Raw genomic sequence first — 19604 nt, 5'->3', positions numbered from 1 at the left:
TATATAATTTGGTAACAATAACATTGTTATAGTCTCTCTGACAATAGTCTCAATATTTTTCTTGCATGTAATAAACACTCATTTTTGAAAAATGGACTACACTCAGACATGTATAGTTTATTTTAATACAATTAATTTTTTATTTGTCCTATATAAAATATATTAAAGTTTACATAATGTTTTGTGACCTAATTTTTCTATTTTCAAAGAAATGGGTATTATTATAATCTAACTTTTGCATAAGTGCATGTTAAATCAGTGTACAAAATTTCCAAATTCTATCTCTAATGGTTGTGGAGTTATGAAATAATGTGTGTGAAAATTTTCAAATTTTGGAAAATTTAATTTAAGGTAAAAAAGTGAATTATAAATAATATTATTAGTAACTTTTTTTATACTTTTATCAGATATTTAATTTCTAATAAATCTTGTTGTGGTACCTTGCAATTTTTGCCCAATTGTGAGTTCATTTCCTTATAAAATTTTAGAAATTTAGAGCCTGCATTTTCTGATAATATTTGTGGTCGTTCACGTACATATACCCTTAAATATAGTGAACATACAAGAAAACAATCACTAATAGTTGAGGAGAAAAGGTGATGTACAAGTAGATGCATGCCAAAAAGGAGTTTTGTTTTCCGTTTCAAGGAAATATGTGGTACCTACTTCTGGAAATATTTATTTTTGGAGCACCACAATATTTTCCCTCTTATGAAGGTAACTAAAAAGTAAATATTGTGCAAAGTCAGATTTTAAACTTTAACGTGGTGTTCAAAATAATAATTATATTTTGCAGTCAACTGCATTTAATATCTCCAGAGTTTCAGAACTACAGTCCGTCCAACCGTTCTTGAGCTCTGTGGTAGCACCGTCGCTTTTAAATTACCACCAACCGCTATTTGAATTTCTCCCATCTCTACTGCTTCCTACAACCTGTTTGTAGCACTTGCTCTACCATTTTAAATCGCCAAAACAAGTCTTAACGGACGTCTTTATTTGTTTGGCGAAAATAATGTATGTTACTGAAGTCTGTGAGATGTATCTTGTCTCACTGTGAAAGGAGAGAGAAAGGAGATATGTCTTACTTCGTCTGTGTTGTTATGGCGATGGGGGAGTGGAGCGGTGCCGTCCATCTATCTAGTGGCGGAAGGGACTAGATGATACATTCTGTAGCACAAAATAAAATAACAAAATATCTCTCTTCGTACTGTGTAGTTCCGTCACTGAGCTTGTCTTTCAAGAAACTGAGTTCCGGTAGCCTGTACAATAACAAGATTTTGAAAGGAATCCTGAAAATTTACAACCCTCCTATAATCTCCACCATCATTTGAAGGGACTTGGTTTTATTGCTACTGAGACAAGATAAACCTTACCAGGTATACCTAAGCTCTTTTATAAGTTCTGGTGAAAGAAGCTGACCGAGTGATATATGAAAAAGTGGGAGGAAACGTGTGGTTCTACCCCTCACTGGGTTTCTTTATTTGTTGGGCGGACAGTAGTTACAGGTTCCATAATCAGACTAATATTGCCCAAGACCAGAAGAATTCTCTGCTCTTTTGGGTTCGTTATGAATGACTGAAACCAGTAACTAGGACCGAAAGTTGGTTATTTTAATTATTAACTCATGGTTTAAATTGAAAAATAAAACACTTCTGAACCTTGTGCAATAACTATACTATTTTCTGGATCGCTTTAGTTTATGTTAGACGTATTAATGAGATAATAGCGAAAATTATAAAAAAATCATTATGAAAATAGACTATAGAGGGTGATTAGTAAGTAATATCATTAATTTCAAGTGGTTATTCTTTCAGATATTTCAAACAAAAAAGTTTAATACAATTTTGCTCGTTTTTGCTTCCTTTTCGAGAAAAACATAATTTTATATGAAACATTTCATACCGTATTTTGGGAAAGCTACTAAATTAATTTCAATCCATACTCAGTTAGTTTAAGAGGGCAAGGTATGATAATAAATAAATGAAAGTATTTTAGTTTTGTCCTTTAAATGTACATAAATTTGATTTGAACAGATGTAACTTGAAAAGGTTTTTCATAATGTTGCATTTCTTTGAATAAAATTTCTGCACATTTAAAGGACAAAACTAAAATTCTTTCAATCGTTTATTATCATAATACACTGCTCCCTTAAATTGACTGAGGATATTGGGAATTGGATCGATGGCTTTCCCAAAACACGCTATGAAATGTTTCATATAAAACAATTTTTTCTCATAAAGGAAACAAAAACGAGCAAAAATGTATTAAACTTTTTTGTTTGAAATATGTCAAAGAATAACACCTGAAATTAATGACATTAGGGGAGAGTTGGGTAGTATCGGACATCGGGTAATATCGGACAGTGAGTTTATTTCATCTACAACCAGATCATAGTACCATGAATGACATGGTTACGTTTCTGTGATGTCGCATACAGTTACGTAACCACATCATTCAGGTACTACCATCTGTGGTAGATGAAAGAAACGCACTGTCCGATATTACCCGATGTCCGATAATACCCAACTCTCCCCTACTTATGGTTCATCCTGTATTTTTCAAACATGTATTTTATTCTGTGTTTTATAACAGCACTTTTTCACAATTAATTTATATTTCAAGATCGTGTGTGTAGTTTTGTAGTAATGTAACATTTCCTTTAAAATACCTCAATATAAATTAGAGCTAACGTTTGCTGTCGTTTTTCTTACATCATGCTTATTCCTGTGAAAACTAAGTCTGAGTTAAGGCTGGTTCACAATAAACCGGGAATAGAAACGACAACGACAACGAGTACGGAAATATTGTTAAAATAAATGCATTTAAATATGAGCATTCAAAATCTACTATTGTAAATGCTCACATTTAAATACATTCATTTTAACATTATTTCCGTTCCCGTTCTCGTTGTCGTTTCCGTTCCCGGTTTATTGTGAACCAGCCTTTATTCAAATATATAACTGTTAAGTGTGAGAGTAAGTTGATCTAATGGAAGTGCTGTCGAAATTATACACTTTTCTATAATATGGTACATTAGAGATTAAAACCGATTAAAATTACTTGTGTTTCAGGAGACATGTCAGCTGTAGGTTATAGAATTTAAAAGATTCACATCATGTGTAGACAATAAAAATGTGACGTTTGCTGCATGGATTTCATAATTGGAGCGGATAATGACTTCAAAAAGTGTTTATCCTATTCTTTGACACATTTCTAGTAATATCATATAAATCAGTTTTTATTTTCAGTCAATCACTTATCATGATAAGATGGCAGAAATGACCATGTAACGCCAAGATGAGAAGGCCATATCATCTGAAAACCTCCACTGTACATCTTTCATATTATGCCTCTCACCATGGCGAATAGACCGAGATTTTCTTTCACATCCACTTCACTAGTCTTCCAATATAGTGAACTTTGTAAAGAACAAGCCTTAGCCTTCAGTTTTACATAATAATAATTTTAAACGTTTTTAATTTTACAACTCGGCACACTGCCTGCCTTTTTAATATATTGTATAAATTATAATTATATCCACTGGAAGGTTTTCTATCTGAATGTTAATTTAATACCATGTACGCCATTTAACCACTTTAAGAAATAGTATGCATGGTTAGACTATTTATTAGTGTTTTATAGATGTGTTTAAATAATATTTTTCACCATGTTCAAATGTTCGTTTGTTAGTAAACTATCATCTGAAGATGACTTGCAAGTAAGTCGAAAATATTCGTGACGTATATTAATATTGTATCCTGATGTAACAGAATTCATTTCTGCCATCTTAACATGATAAGTGATTGACTGAAAATAAAAACTGATTTATATGATATTATTTCACAAACTTATCTGAACTCAATATGACTTTTACATTCCTAGTAATCAAACGTCTCTTAACAATATCTTCAAACACAATAATTGTAACAGATACGAATGAGTAATGTCGGTATTTATATTTATACTAGTGGCTTGTGCAGCAATTGCTGCAAACTAAGTCCATAAAAAGTTCAAATAAAAATTGTTCAGATTTATTTTCAATGAAGAATACCAGACATTTTGATAATTATTTGCTTCCATAATAGTGAAACATACTCCCTCTGAATGTGTGTGTGTGGTTTTTTTTTTTTTGCCAAATACTTTTCCTTGAACCTATCCGTCTTCAGTTCTTGAGTTTCAATGCGAAATCGCTAGTAACAATGTCAGAATAATCAGTGGGTTTTTCGTGTGGGAGTAATGCAGTAGCTATTTCGGGTCATTGCGGATTGTATGTGAAAGTTAAGAAAATGTAAGGTTTGTCATGCTTTGAACAAAAGACTTAGCATCTTGGTATAGCTGCTGCATGTTTCGTGAACTACCCTGAAATTTAGAGGGCAGAATCAACTTTTTCCCATTAAGAGATCTTGCTGAGGTGATCAAGAGACTACAAAATCTTGTAGGCCTCTTATTTTATCAACAAGTAATACCTTTTGGTCTTTTCTTATGAATTGTAATTTTTTGCGCTTCTTCCAGACAATACTGATCTATCAAATACTGCTGGATTAATTTGTGTAACAATGGATGTTATTTCGTATATTTTCTGTAATATAGGCTGTTGTGAGGAATTTATTGCTGAGATGTGGAAAATGAGGCGAATGATATGTCAGAGTTGTAGAATCTTATATGCGCCCTAAATAAAATTGTCCATCGTAGATCGTTAGCAGTTTCAGTGTTTCATTTGTTGCTGGTTGCGGGAAACAAACTTACTCATCACGGTAGCAAGAAGTGAAATGGCATGCTATTTTCCCTACAACAAAATATGCTTGGCAGCGATCACAAATCTAATCAATTAAACCAAGGAAATATGAAATTAATTTTGATGTAGTTTAAAGACGCAGCTAAAATAGGACGCATGACTCAATTACTACCAAGGAAAGTTAGAGAATCAGACATATAAATATCTATATCACACTGTCATTACATATATGAAAAGGACCCACACCACTTGATTAATAATGTAAAAGTATTTCATTTTTAATAACAATATTGTTACCGGTACCTTACGTAAGTTTTATAGTTTTCAGTAACATAAGTTATATAGGCCTATAGCCGTTACTCAGTAAATTATAGAAATGAAGATCTAATATAAAATATTCTTTCTCTGTGTCTACTTACATAAAGCCCCAAAAGGTTTCACTTTCATATATCAGTATAGCATTATGTGTTGCATTAACTATAATAATATTTCATTTTTAATGGTAATAATGTATCAAACATTCTTAAGTTTTGTAGTTCTTAATATCCAATACATAGTTTTACTCGGAAAACTACAGACCAGAGAATCAGACCTGTAAATTATTTTTTATACGTTATCAAAAAATTGCACGAATGAAGATCGACATATTGGCATTATGATGGGAAAGAATCTGAGCCGTCTGAACTCTATGTCAGCAATTCTGTAGGTCATGGCCTTCATGTAATATCCTATTGTTTATTGTAGTGTGTGTTTTGTTTTATTCTGAAATGCAACATGGCCGACTTGATGCTCGCTTCGCTTAAGGAAGTGAACATCAAGTCGGCCGTGAATGCAATTAATTAGGTCTCAAAACTGACGAAAGATGGATTTTGTGAAAAAAGAAAAATTATGTAGGAAAATTGACATTTCACTCAAAACTACTATTTTTCCGAAAAACTTTGGGTTCCAAGCTTCACAGTGAGGGGTCATTTATTAAAATCCGTTCAGCCGTTTTCCCGTAATTTCCATTAGTAGTTCAAATTATATATATATATAGATATATTAAAGAACCAGTCAAAAAAATCGCCATATCAGAAAGTGTCGCATTCCAATGGCACTCTGCACACAATCTACGCGTTGAAGCCCTGCTGACAAAACCAGAAAAACGAGATCGGTGGAAATGCGTCCGCTTATTTGCGAAATGCACACGGCGAGGCGGCATTTAAAAGTGAAGATTTATACAGTCTTATATAATCAGACGAAGAACAGTAAAAACATGTTTGGACAAGTTTCGTAACGGAGAGATAGGCAGTTAGCAACAGACACAAGTGACAAGCAGTGAGTGTTGCTTATGCGTTTTAAAATTAGATCGAAGCTGTTCCATTGTAGTGTGCACGTTCAGCAGGAAACCCGTTTCGATACCTCAGTGTGAAATACAGCCTTGTGTTGATTCAACCGTAAAAAATATTTTACATATTATCATACTGTTCTTATAGTATGTTAACTGCGTAGTTGGGAATACAGGGCTATATCAATTTTCATATAAATAGAAGTTTATTAAAAGACTGGGAGTAATTTAAACGTAATTGAACGTGAGATAACATAATCTCAATATATGAATTCTATAGATTCAAAATTCCCTATATACACTTTCACAAATTGAAGGATTTTGACAGTAACTGGTGGCAAATAGAGAGCATTTTCAACTTAATAGTGACTTTTAACAACTCTTTTGCTTTAAATTTAATGGCTTTCTGAATTCAAACTATATAAATCATTAGAATTCATTCTTAGCAAACAATATGTGGGCATAACTCAATTATGAACAAAATGGTCTTTAGGGGGTTTTGAATCTAGAGGATTCATATTATCGTTTAGCTTCTCAATGTAGGGGAGACTGTTGTACCTTTAAACACTTTTCACGTTTCATTTTTTTTTTTTTAATTTTGGGAAATGAAATTTTTTAAATGGAAAAATGCTTGAAATAATTATTGAAGATTTGTTTACAAATTCCTATATGTATTTTCCTGTTTTACAGATCTATTAAGGATGGAACAAATAAAATGAAGGAATATGTAATGTGTTCAAAGGTACAACAGGTTCGTGTACCTTGGAACATACCCTCTTGTAAGTTGAAACACATATGATATAGGTGGGAATATAGCTGAAAAAAACTGACAATCATATTTAAAATGTATTTGCCATCATAAACCAGAGCAGGCTTCTGTGATTTAGATTTTATTTCCTGGAGGAGCAATAACTGCTTCAACAGCTTTCTTCAAGGCATCCGGATCAATTGGGGGCCTCTTAACTCCAGACTTACTTCGTGACATGATCTTAAAATAAAAGAAAAACAAAAACCGATAGTATCGTATACCTTGGAACATGTTCCATGGTACAAGATGTTTTGTGTTCAAAGGTACAAGAGGATGCACTTTTAAACAAATATGGCTCGAATAAATTATGGAAATTAAAGTATGTTATTACTCACCAGAAGATAGGGAACTCACTGTACTTGATAGATAGTAACAAATACAATCTGGCTTTGTGTTAGAAAACATATATCAATGAACGAAATGTTTACTTTTGGTACTAAAAGAAGAACTTCTGTCCACAGAACTCACACTTTGCAATAAATCAAACTGAAACTACGATCAGAGCTACTTAGCGGCTTTCTCTACAGTCTACTTCAGTTTGAGTCCTCTAGGTAGCAGCAAAAATTAAAAAAACAAAAATGTTCGAAGATACACTATGCTAAAGGTACAACAGTCTCCCCTATCTCTAATATTGATAGAATTATTATAAAATTGTAATATAAAGTTATAACACTAGAATTTTGTGCTTGTATAAACACGAAACAGTACTTTCACTTTACAAAATATTTACATTTTAAGAAACCCTTACCACATAAAATTTTATATGTGCTATTTAAGGAAAGTATAGGCCTATATCAGCCCTATAATTGTAAACATGCATATACTTCCGATTTTCAGTACTTATGTAATATTAAAGATTAATTCCAAACTCCTAAACCTTGTAATAGGCACGCTATCAACGAAGCCTACAGATTCTACGCTAGTCATGGTCTATCAAGGATATTGATCCAAAATTAATTCTAAAGCAGCTTCTTGTTATAAATCAAAGAGAGAGTAGCTGTGAAATGGCTATTCCTGAATTCTAAACAACCATACCTTATAATAAGTGTAGGTAGAGACACAATCTGCATAAACTACAAGATATGGAAGCTATATGTACAAGAAAAACTTTTCGTACTATGTTCTAAGCGACTATAGTATTTTTCTTACGATTAAATGTAGTTATACACGACAAGTAATGAACTGTCTTAAGTTCTTTTATATGTAGTAGACGCATTAGTGTTTGTTACGTTAAGTTGTGGAATCTTAACGCATTAACATACAGTACACAGATTTTAAAAAATTCTAACATGATAGTTGATGTTATAATTATATAAATAATACAGAAAATGTGTGTAATGAGAAATTACAACGGTAGAAGGTGAAAGATTATGAATCAATATCTCTGGCCACTCTTACTTATCCCTTACAGTGTGCTCCAGTCTACCAAATAAAAACCAAATTTCTTAATGATTTAGATAAAGTTACCAGAGGAGCATGCAAAGAGCTTATTGGTCTTCCTCATGACTGCCCTGACGGAATGCTCTAATTCTCTAAAAAATATCGTGGTCTTTCGTTAATGAAAGCATCTTGGGAAGCTTATGTACAACATATAAATATCTGTAATGCTCTCCTTCGTGTTGATGACTGCCATCTCCACAATGTTAGGGACCTTGTAAGCGATAAAGTTTCTGCTCTGTCAAAATTGAATATCACAACTATTAATGCTATCAACTGGTCAGGTCGTAAAATTCGTAAACACTTAAGAAATGACGCATTCCAAACTTGGACAAAGCATACCTTGCGTGGTAAAGGCGTTATTGTTTATAGTGATCTCCCCAAGGCTAACTCATGGGTAAGCAATCGAAAGGGCCTATCTTTCTCAGAATGGACCAATGCCTTAAAAATGTGAAGCAATATTTCGGCGGTTCGCGCAATACCGGGCAGAACTCTAAGCACAATCCGCTGCCGTCATCCAGACTGTAGCGAGCTTGAAACACTTGGACACGTGCTTGGACAATGCCCTAAAGGCGAGCTGCTGATCAATGCTAGACATCATCGTGCACGACATGCTTTGGCGACATCGCTAAAAATTTTAAATTGAGAGATTCACGAGGAAGTACATTGTGTATCATCAGATGGTTCTTTTAGACGGGCAGACATTATTGCTATTAACGGACGCTTAAAACGGGCTCTTGTTCTTGACCCTACTATCCGTTTCGAAAGAAACCTAAATCAGGCCACCGAAGTTGATATTGAGAAGAAATCTATATATGAATCTTGTCTGCCATATCTTTCTCAAAAGTACAACGTCCCTCTTAAACAATGGTCTGTCATTGGTTTGCTGTTTGGCAGTAGAGGTTCTATTACAAAATTCACATGGAATTATCTTAAGGAATTTCACATTCCTTTTGATTATGCAATGTCTGTCCTTGTAATATTTGAAGGGAATCCTTGATAATATTTATATCATCATCTCTATTTCAATTAATCCACTCATATTTGCCTTCAACAATTCTTTAATGTATCACATCACATTATATTGTACATGTTTATTGTATTTAGGACCCTTCTGGTCACTCAAATTCTTTGAGCTGATGTCTATAATTTAGAAAATATATATGTCATATTAAATTTGAAACTTGTCTTATATAGGCTTCATAGGATTGGAAATTTATATTCTGAATATATTCGAAATACAGTAGACTCCTTTTAATTCGATCTCTAAAAGGAATTAAAAAAATTAATATAAATATTCAAAATTCGAATTAACTATTAATTATTTGTTATGCAATTAATATCACAAAATAATTATATACTTATATACAGTAATGGGTAATGTACGTGTAGTGTATTTTAACTACTGCTGTGTTTTATCCATATTCACACAAAACTTAAGTTACTAATAGAAAAAAAAAACACTTCAGCTTTCTTTACTAGCGTTAAATTTGTGTGTGCTCCACTCTTCGACATTGTGAATGCAGAAGAGCCAATAACACACTAACTTCTCTACGTAAAACAATGAAGATTTTCACAAATTCGTTCTCCTCCAAATTACTGATTGATTGGTAAGGAGAAGGACACATTCATCTGCAAATAGTAACGTCAGACATCCCATCCGTTGCCCTTACTAGCGGTCAGTCACTGGGTAGTGATACAATAGCAGCAACGACCTTTTCCTGTTCCACTATCTGTTATGAACTTTAAGAATAGAATTTGAATTCTTGAAATAATTCATATTTTACATCTCTCTGTTACAGAAAAGAATAATACAAATATGCTTTAATAAACCTCTTGATTATCCTTCAAAGCTGCTGTATTCAGAATTTAAAGTATTTGATTTCCATCAAATTTATAACAAGGTATTACTGAATTTCGTACATAAAAACCGAAACATATTTCAAATTTATATTCACATAAATATAAAACCAAAAGATCAAACAACATATGCTTGACAGTTCATAAATGTACTGGAACTGTAGCATATAATCACAGTAGCAACTTCGGTCCAAGGCTTTATAACATGATAATAGATAAATTCCCAAACATACAATTCGCTAATGCTCCTTATTTTAAAAAAATCTATTAAAATTGCTGTGAACAGAGAAAATTTAGAGGTCAATTATTGTGATATGGGTTTTTTTCTTCTTCTTTTTTTCTTTTATTACTTTTTACTCTGTTATTCAATAAAATGTCTTAAAATTAACTTATGTGGAATGCTCCCTGAGCACGAGTATGTAACTTACTCTCTCTGGGGGATGAGAGTTCTTATATAAAAAAATCAATATGTAACTTTGTTTTGGCAATAAATTATTGTTGTTGTTGTTATTATTATTATTATTATTATTATTATTATTATATTAGACATTCTTTACAATTCCAGATAGGAGACTATTTTCTTTGAAACCAATGAAGACCTTGCTTTGAATTATCGAAATATTAGCTTCGAAAATTCGAATTCGTTTAAATAGAAATTTCAGTAAGCTTTTGTTAAAATTACCCAATATTTCGAATTATCCAATGTCGAGTTAAACAATCTTTGTTGTTTACAGTTCCTGACGCCTTAAAATAGACTGTAAAGCACCACATTTCCATAAGAGATCAAGCTTTTAACAGTTATGAGACCAACGGTATCTGATTCAGAATAATATTGTATTGGCATTTCGAGGCCTGTTGATGACAGTATCATAGTTTTAAGGAGCCGTGGTTTGTTTCCGTTTCCAAGGCAACCTTCATTTGTTTATAATCGGTGGAAATGAATGTTTACGCATTTCTAGCTAAACTTTATAGCACTGGGTCATAAAGAGCTCATTATACATGATGTTGGTGATCATAACAACCTACTTATAATGCTAGGATTGCATAGAAATGTTATTGGTATTTGAACGTTTATGACGGTAGAAATTTAATTTAGTTTTTAATGGCAGAATACAATTTTCCATACAGTTACCTGACTTATGAGAACTAAAATTATGGCCTTCTGCGGAAAATACCCTGTGCTTAGCAAAATATGTTTAGATTAAAACATATTAGAAGGGATAAATTATTTTACATATCTCGGATACACATTATCTTTTTTCGATGAAGTAGACATTTCACAGAAAATTTCTAAATACACCAAAACAATGGAAATAATTAACACCATTATGAAACCTTCCCTAGTACAAAGGCATACTCGAATTCGCCTTTACAAGACCTTGGCGAGACCTGTACTTTGTTATGGCAGTGAGGCATGGACATGGAGGAAGAAAGACGAAAGCAGAATAACGGCTAATGAAATGAAATTTATGCGATATACAGCGGGATATACGAAATGGGATCACAAATGCAATGAAGATGTAATGGAAGAATTACAACTAGAACCTGTAATTAATCACGTAAAACATTATCAGAACAACTGGATAAATCATCTGCATGCATAGAGATAGAATCCCAAAAGTCATGCTCCACTATCGTCCAAACGGGAAGAGATCTCTCTGTCGTCCAAAGAAGCGCTGGATTGAAAATTCAACTGTGAGATCGTAACAGGCCATTTGGCCTAATAGTTGAAGGGAAGAAGAAGAAGATGAGAACCATTTCATATGCGATACGAAACCCATTCTGGTCGAAACTTTCTCTGTTACAGAACATGTAGGAAAAGCCCGTGATTTTAAATAATCACCATCAAATTTTAATTTTTTTTATTTTATCAAGTAATTGGCATTTTGATGTAATTTATAATTAATAAGATGTCTCTTTGTTATTAGAAAATAACACGAAGGAATTAAAAGTTTTATTTCATATCGCTGATGTAGTCCCTTCAGTCTGATTAAATGAAACATACAGATTTATCTCTAAATTACATTTCCAGGTTTCAGTTATTTTATCACGGATACGCTGCTGTGAGTCCCTGAAGTAATACTATATTATATTACTGGAGCACAGACATTCCTTTAATCTATGGTTTTTGTAACTTAATACATTAAATATTAATACCTGTATTCAATTCTGTTCAAAGACACATGATAACGAAGAAGTTGGTAACTTATTTAAGTTTTGAAAAAAAAAATGCTTACTTTTCATAGAATTTAAACTTTGTGTTCTTAGCTTCTCTTAAAAACGTAATAATCTTATTAAGAGTATTTCATATTAAGAAATTATTTCAGTAAGCACGTAGAAACCTATTTTATAGTGGCAATAAAGTTTAAATTGTTCATTTTTAATTTTTTAAGTCAGTGAAATAAAATTTCATTTGTAATTTTCTTTATAGCTATTTTGTTTAATCAGATTGCTAATTAAGACATAGGGCTTTAAATGAAAGATTTTAATGTTACCGAGATGAGAATAAGACTGACAACGTCACTACTCTCAGAATGTGCTCAAGATTATGGAGTATAGAATACCAGGCTGATAGGACAACTGGTTACCCTGAAGTGCGAAGAAAAGGCGAATTTAGCGCCGAATTTACTCGTTTCTATATGCACGTAGAACAATAACGAAAAACTTAAAACTAAAATCTGCAAAGAAAATATATAAAGTTACAAATCTATAACGTAATAAGAACGGTGCCATCCTCATTGCTGTAACATTTCTGTTGATAGTTAATTTCAACTTTCATTTGTTATTCTCATTTCTTTATAATTTATTGAAAATCTTAGGATAATTTCATAATTTAACTTTATGTACTTCTTTGCTTTTTGCTAAATGACTGAAATTTGTTTCAGTTTACGAATATGCGATCATTCAATGTCTTCAAGCTTATGAAGGCGAACTGAAAATTATTTAGGGATATATTTATGATGATTACTTCCACGTGTTAAATGTAAACTGAGTTTGTAAATACCTAGTTGAATAGTTCAGCTTAATAGTAGCCATCTTCGCTCTAAAACTGCTGTCCAAATTTTACGAGAGGATCCCTGCTAGAGGGGAATACGGTTCTTGAGGGGTAAGATGAGAGGGTAAACTAGTAACTGAGAGCCTCTAAAGGAGTAGGTAGATAGCGGTGGTATCATTGGCCGGCTGGGACAAACAAAGTTCAGTCATTGGCCTGTCGGTTCCGTGTTGGGGGTTAATTGTAAGAGTGAGGGAAAAACTAGCATTCCTTGCGGGATCTTCTTCAGACATGCGAACGGTAGTCAATTAGGTATTTATAAACTTAGTTTACATTTAACACGTAAAGTGATCATCATAAAATATATATATTTCTAAGTGATATAGTATTAAAAGTTAAATAATCAAGATGTATGAAAATTATTATATAAGCTTTGGATTGCTTTAATTCATGGTTTTGGAATGTTATATTCAAACATTTCTCATAGCTTTTTACGATTTGCGTTATCGTATGCTTTCACAAAATCTACAAACAAACTGAATGCAAGCTCAGAAGATGAATTACAAATTGCTACATTCAAATTAAATAACATTGCAAAAAAATATGGTATGCATATCTCATTGTCAGGAACCAAATCCGTAGGATTATATGGAAAGAATATAAGCACATTGAAAATTGAAATTGAAGGGTCCTTAATATAACATGTATCTGAATTTAACTACCTTGGCTATATAATGTCTGAAACTACGGGGAATATTGATAGAAAACAGCAGTAGACCTAATACAATTAGTTAAATGGTGTTATTGAAAGAAATTTTGGTAAACAAAGGTCAGGGGGTTACAAAATTGACATTGCATAATATAGTATCGAAACCTGCCCTTTAATTTGGCTGGTGAGATTTGGGTCTTAAGTAAGAAAGATAAAAGTAAGTTAGAAGCTGCTCAAATGAGATTATTGAGATTTTATTGGGTTTAACAATATTGGTTTAGATATCAATGCCAATCAATCCGTACTATTATTTTTCTCGCGGTATATGGCATTCAAATCATTCTAATCTATCTGATGATATTCCCCCCCCCCTTTTTTAACTGTAAATGAGCACAAACGCTACTTAGGTGTAAATTTTTCTGACATTTTGCATATTCGATTCCCTAACCGTTTCAAATGTATATCATTTTACCTTTTAGGTGTGTTTCCAAATTATATGTAATACGCTTTGTCAAATCTGGCAACCTTTTCATAAGGGAAGCTAAATTTATTATTTATTATTATTATAGACCACTATTAGGGAGAAATTAGATGTTAGCAATATTGTTGGTGAAATTTGCAATTATGAGTTGCATTGGAGAGAACACATCAACCGAATGAAGCCAGATTACCTCTCCATCTTGACTTTTCAGGCGAAATTTAAGAAGATCAAGAAGATGGAGAAAACAGGAACATATTTGTGATTTATAAGAAAGAGAAGAAAGGTCACTTTAATCTGGTTCATGATGACGATAATGATGACGATTTAATATAAAGCTTCTAGTGAGAGTATTGGAATTCCCATACCTTCAATCAGCTTGTTTTTCTCATTACACACTTCTGTAAAGATAATATTCTTAAAGAACGTTATATACCAGCTGCCGACTTACTTTAACTTAACCTAACACTTAACTAATAGTTAAGAACACTTCGACAAACTATTACTTAAGTTCTCGAAGCATAATATGATCCTATCTAACATTAACCAGAACATAGCCGTTCCTATAAAAATACTGTATTCTTGGGACATTTGCCTGTACAAAATGCGTATATATCATGTGATTACTGTTACAGGAGTTTTGTGCGTGTGCTTTTTTGTGCTAGTTTATCATAAAGACAGAAAAAAATACCACCAATGGCGACTCATATTAACGAGTATTTATATTAGTATTCTAATATCAGTATTTAACAAAGCATTCATGTATATTTTAATAATCTTCATTAATCATGAAGAAAATCTTTTACGAACTTAAAATTGGTGCTTAACCGTTAAATTGGCTCATCTGAGTCCACTACGCTTTCAACTTACCGTTCTGAAACTGTCTACAATATTATCTCCGAAACAGAGTGCTGAATTAAAGAGTGTGATTACATATAACTGACTAAACGTATTTAAAGCGTACCATGTAAAGTAAGTACCAACTAGCAGATACACAGGACATCACACATGCAGCCATTACATCCAAATGGAAATGGGGTGGACACGTGGCCAGGCTACCAGGCGACAGATGGACATACCGAGCGACCATGTGGGACCCTCGTATAGGAAGGAGACTTCAGGGCAGACCTCGGCGCAGATGGGCAAACTTCTTCAGAGAACAGGCAGGTCAACAATGGTCCAGAGAGGCAAGAGACAGAAGAAAGTGGAAACTACTCGAGGAACATTTGCGCACAGACAGGAAGTTGTGAAAGGCAGTGAGAGAATCATTGTTAAAGGAATTCAAGTTCCTAGACTTAAATAACACGTCTAACGTGAACTAGCTCACCACGTTAGGCAAATAGAGCTTTTCCTTATTTAAGGAGGCCTTTGCCCTTCGTGAGACACAATAGGCTATCTTTATCTTTATCTTTATGTAAAGTAATATCTTATGAAAAACAAAATAATATTAATTAATATGATTTATATTTCCCAGTTGTTTAATGAGAGTCGAAAATAGATGTATAACCTATATGAAATGTTTCCATTTTTCCTCTCTCAAATGAAGAGTACTTAGCTTGAGTGTGGGTCAGTTGCTTCTCGTGACCAGTTTTTAGAGGCGAATTTCCTCCCTGTCGAATACGGTCCAAAGATAATAAAATTCCAGTATCCACCCGGTCACATTTTATTTAAAAATAGGCCTGTAAACAGCTCTATTCTCTCCGTTCAGAAGCCCAATTTTCTTCCGGTCATTTCCTATATGTGTATAACAATTTCAAAGTCCACAATAATTTAAGATGGTTTAAACTTAAAATTTAGTTTGGAATACTCATCCACTAAAAGTAAGAAAGCAGTTTCACAGTTCGTGTACTTCTGTGGGACAATCTACGTATGCATGCGAAAGTTTTCATTGGAAGTTCAATTCATGCTTTTGTAGCCCATCCAGACACTTATATTTTTACAAAAGTGCTGGAGAATATTCAGGTAGACTCAAAAATGGAAATAAATTCTGCTATGAAACAATTGAAAAATGTTGGGTGCCTAACATTACGAACGTCAATAAACTTCAGTGTTTCATCAGTGATTTCGATATAAAATTTAACAAGTTAACTTATGCAAGTTAATGCTATCTTACAGGCAATAGAAACACAATTTTTAGTCACACAATAAGTGTGAGTTAATACAAGTAACATTAAATTGAACTTTTGTTTGCAATGTATAAGTGGGACGAGAAGTTATATTTTCATTGCATGGAAAGAACACTGCTACCGATTATGAGTGTTCACAATTGAATGGGTCACCCCATCAATGTCGTTAGGGCCATAGTTTTCAAATTTTTTTGTTATAGATGTAACAATGTTTAGGGAATGTCGCAGATAACATTACTGGTACATCTATAACCAAATTATGAAAAATATGGCGCTTACAACATCGTTGGGGTAACCCAATCAATTTAAATCCCGAGGAAACTGGTCCATGATCTCCGTGACTTTGATTTGAGATTTGAGGAAATAGATCTGTACCTTCATTTGGGAGGGAATAAGCCTACGTATTTAGGAGAGTAATGGGCCACCCCCTCTCCCCGACTTGGCTCAGCGTTATCCACCCGCACATTTTGAAACGATGCAATGAAGCTAAACTTTTTCTTCCGCCGTAGCGTTGCTTTTAGTGGGGGGGGGGGCAAACTACATACTACAGGCTGTGTGATGTATCTTGTCTCACTGTGAAAAGAGACAGAAAGGAGATATGTCTTACTTCGTCTGTATTGTTATGGTGATGGGGGGAGTGGAGCGATGCCGTCCATCCATCCAGTGGCGGAAGGGACTAGTTGATACATTCTGTAGCGCAAAATAAAATAACAAAATATCTCTCTTCGTACTGTGTAGTTCCGTCACTGAGCTTGTCTTTCAAGAAAATGAGTTCCGGCAGCCTGTACAATAACAAGATTTTGAAAGGAATCCTGAAAATTTACAACGCTCTTATAATCTCCACCCTCATTTGAAGGGACTTGGTTTTATTGCTACTGAGACAAGATAAATCTTACCAGGTATGATGATGATAGAATGCGATAGGAGAAACGCGAGTGTTTCTCGAAAACCTATCACCAAGCACCATCTTTGTCCACTTCGAATTCCACTTGGGCCTACCGGGATTCGAACCCGGATTACTAGTGTGGTAAGCCAACATTCTAGCCGTTCAGCTATTGGTGCACTCTGCCTATGTGAGATGTAGTTCGTAATTGCCACCTACATTCAATTTTTCGGCTATAGAATGAATTGTTTCATTTCTTGAATAAAATAGCCCATGTGTCCATTCACAGTCACAGGGAATATCAATATTAATCTTTCAGACTTAATGGAACAGTCATAAATACGTGTCGCCATGGGGCAGGAAACTTGACTTATTATATAACTTAATAATTTATTTTGTATGACACGACTAGGAACATCCCTATCATTTACAAAACTAATCAATCAATGTGTAAAATGGATTGTGTAATGAAATTACAATTAATAATGCGATTGGGCGTTATTTGGTATTCTAATATTTCAGCCATATATAGTATAACGGTCCATATTATCCATAAACTTATCGATATTCTTATTATGAACAATTCTTCCATTATCAGTTTTTATCAAGAATAATAAACATTTAAACAATTGCTCTTGCAAGAAAATTGGCAGAAAAGCGAGGTATGAAAATGATTTTTCAAGAAATCTTACAATTGATGCTACAAAACTTTCAAGACTGCAATCTTACGGAAGGATTCTTTTCATAGCGCCTGCATGTTGACTATTTACACAAGTCTGGTTTCGAAAATATTTCCAAAATCTCAAGACGCTGGAATTCGGCATGCAACTTTCGAAAACTTGCTTAAAGTTGCATTAGATAAGTGCTTCAGAGATCAATCGAGGAAAATAATTACACTTCCAGTCTTGAAACTTTTGTTTTTTTTTTATATAGGTTTCACGGTTCTTAATATTAAAAATATTTGATATCTCACGTAATACACTGAATCCTACGGATGAGTTTGCTAGATTGATAATCTTCATCACGTTAGTAATATGAACAAGCTGGTGGATGATTAATGAACTCTAGATCAGTTTGACCAGCAACACTGTGCTCCTTTGTACAGTTAATACAACGATTCTAAACAGTAAGCAAAGTCCGAATAGAAAGGTTTAATACATATCCCAATAATATAGAGAAATGTTAGGCCTGTTCTCACTTCTACAGGTCACACAGAACAATGGGCATATATAACATTGATTACCAGTACGTCGCTTCTTTTTTCCCATTTAGAATCAAGACCCGTCTATCGTGAAGAAGTAGTGATTATTAAATATCTTATTTTGGGACTTTCATCAGCAAGATGCGATTATAGTCATCCACGATGAAGAACAAGATGTTCTGTACAGTTAAATACAACATTTGATTTTATAAATGAAAGTTCTTTGACAGAGATATTCTTTAAAGAGTACAATAGTTGAGTAACAACTTCATAATTCTTAAAAGTGAAGAAAATATTACAACTTTATAAACGCTCGTTCCTCATAATACCTCTTATGGACAGCTTCCATAAATTGGAAGTAGTTACCCAACACCGTAACACAATTGGGCATCAAGACGAGGGCATTTGCACGTCACGGCATCATGCAACAACACGTGCTGTTCATATCCAGTTCATCAAGACACTGATTTATCTGAGCAGTGTTAGGACCGTGTCCTACAAAGTTGAAAGCATATGTTTCTGAGCTTCTGAGCTTTAAACACAAGACAAAAAATGTCATAATGCTTAAAATTTATTGATTATCGTAAAGATAAAAATTAGTAGTCATTTGAATTAAGATATACCATTAGTTGACATTCTTTAGTTTCATAGTTTGTAAGATAATAAGCCTCTTGGAACAGTATTTGATTACTTATTTGTTTTTGTTAGGCGTTTAGGCTTTTCAGCAATTGCCTTTAATGTTTTTTCCTCTCGATAGAGGGGAGCAAACTCAACCAGTTGCGATAATTCTCTGACAGGTGACCTCTTGTTGCATAAGGTAAAATGGCCTATCAAATTATGTTACCTATAAATGTTAAAATGTTATGTTTTATTTAACGACGCTCGCAACTGCAGAGGTTATATCAGCGTCGCCGGATGTGCCGGAATTTTGTCCCGCAGGAGTTCTTTTACATGCCAGTAAATCTACTGACATGAGCCTGTCACATTTAAGCACACTTAAATGCCATCGACCTGGCCCGGGATCGAACCCGCAACCTTGGGCATAGAA

The 19604-nt window shown here is 33.5% G+C and overlaps 1 protein-coding gene across 2 annotated transcripts in view; it reads right to left on the bottom strand.

Annotated features, from left to right (window-relative positions):
- Nucleotides 1-641: 641 nt before the first annotated feature.
- Nucleotides 642-19604, bottom strand: part of LOC138710906 (tetraspanin-7-like) — a 289955-nt gene continuing 270992 nt past the window's right edge. For both annotated transcript variants that reach the window (XM_069842100.1, XM_069842101.1), the window contains exon 6: nt 642-19400. The gene's annotated coding sequence lies outside the window, so the exon portion shown is untranslated. The remainder of the gene's footprint in view (nt 19401-19604) is intronic.

Source organism: Periplaneta americana, chromosome 12 (genome assembly GCF_040183065.1).
Source record: "Periplaneta americana isolate PAMFEO1 chromosome 12, P.americana_PAMFEO1_priV1, whole genome shotgun sequence".
Classification (NCBI taxonomy): Eukaryota; Metazoa; Arthropoda; class Insecta; order Blattodea; family Blattidae; genus Periplaneta; species Periplaneta americana.
The sequence above is the reverse complement of the archived record's forward strand: the minus strand, read 5'-3'. Positions and strand labels throughout refer to the sequence as shown.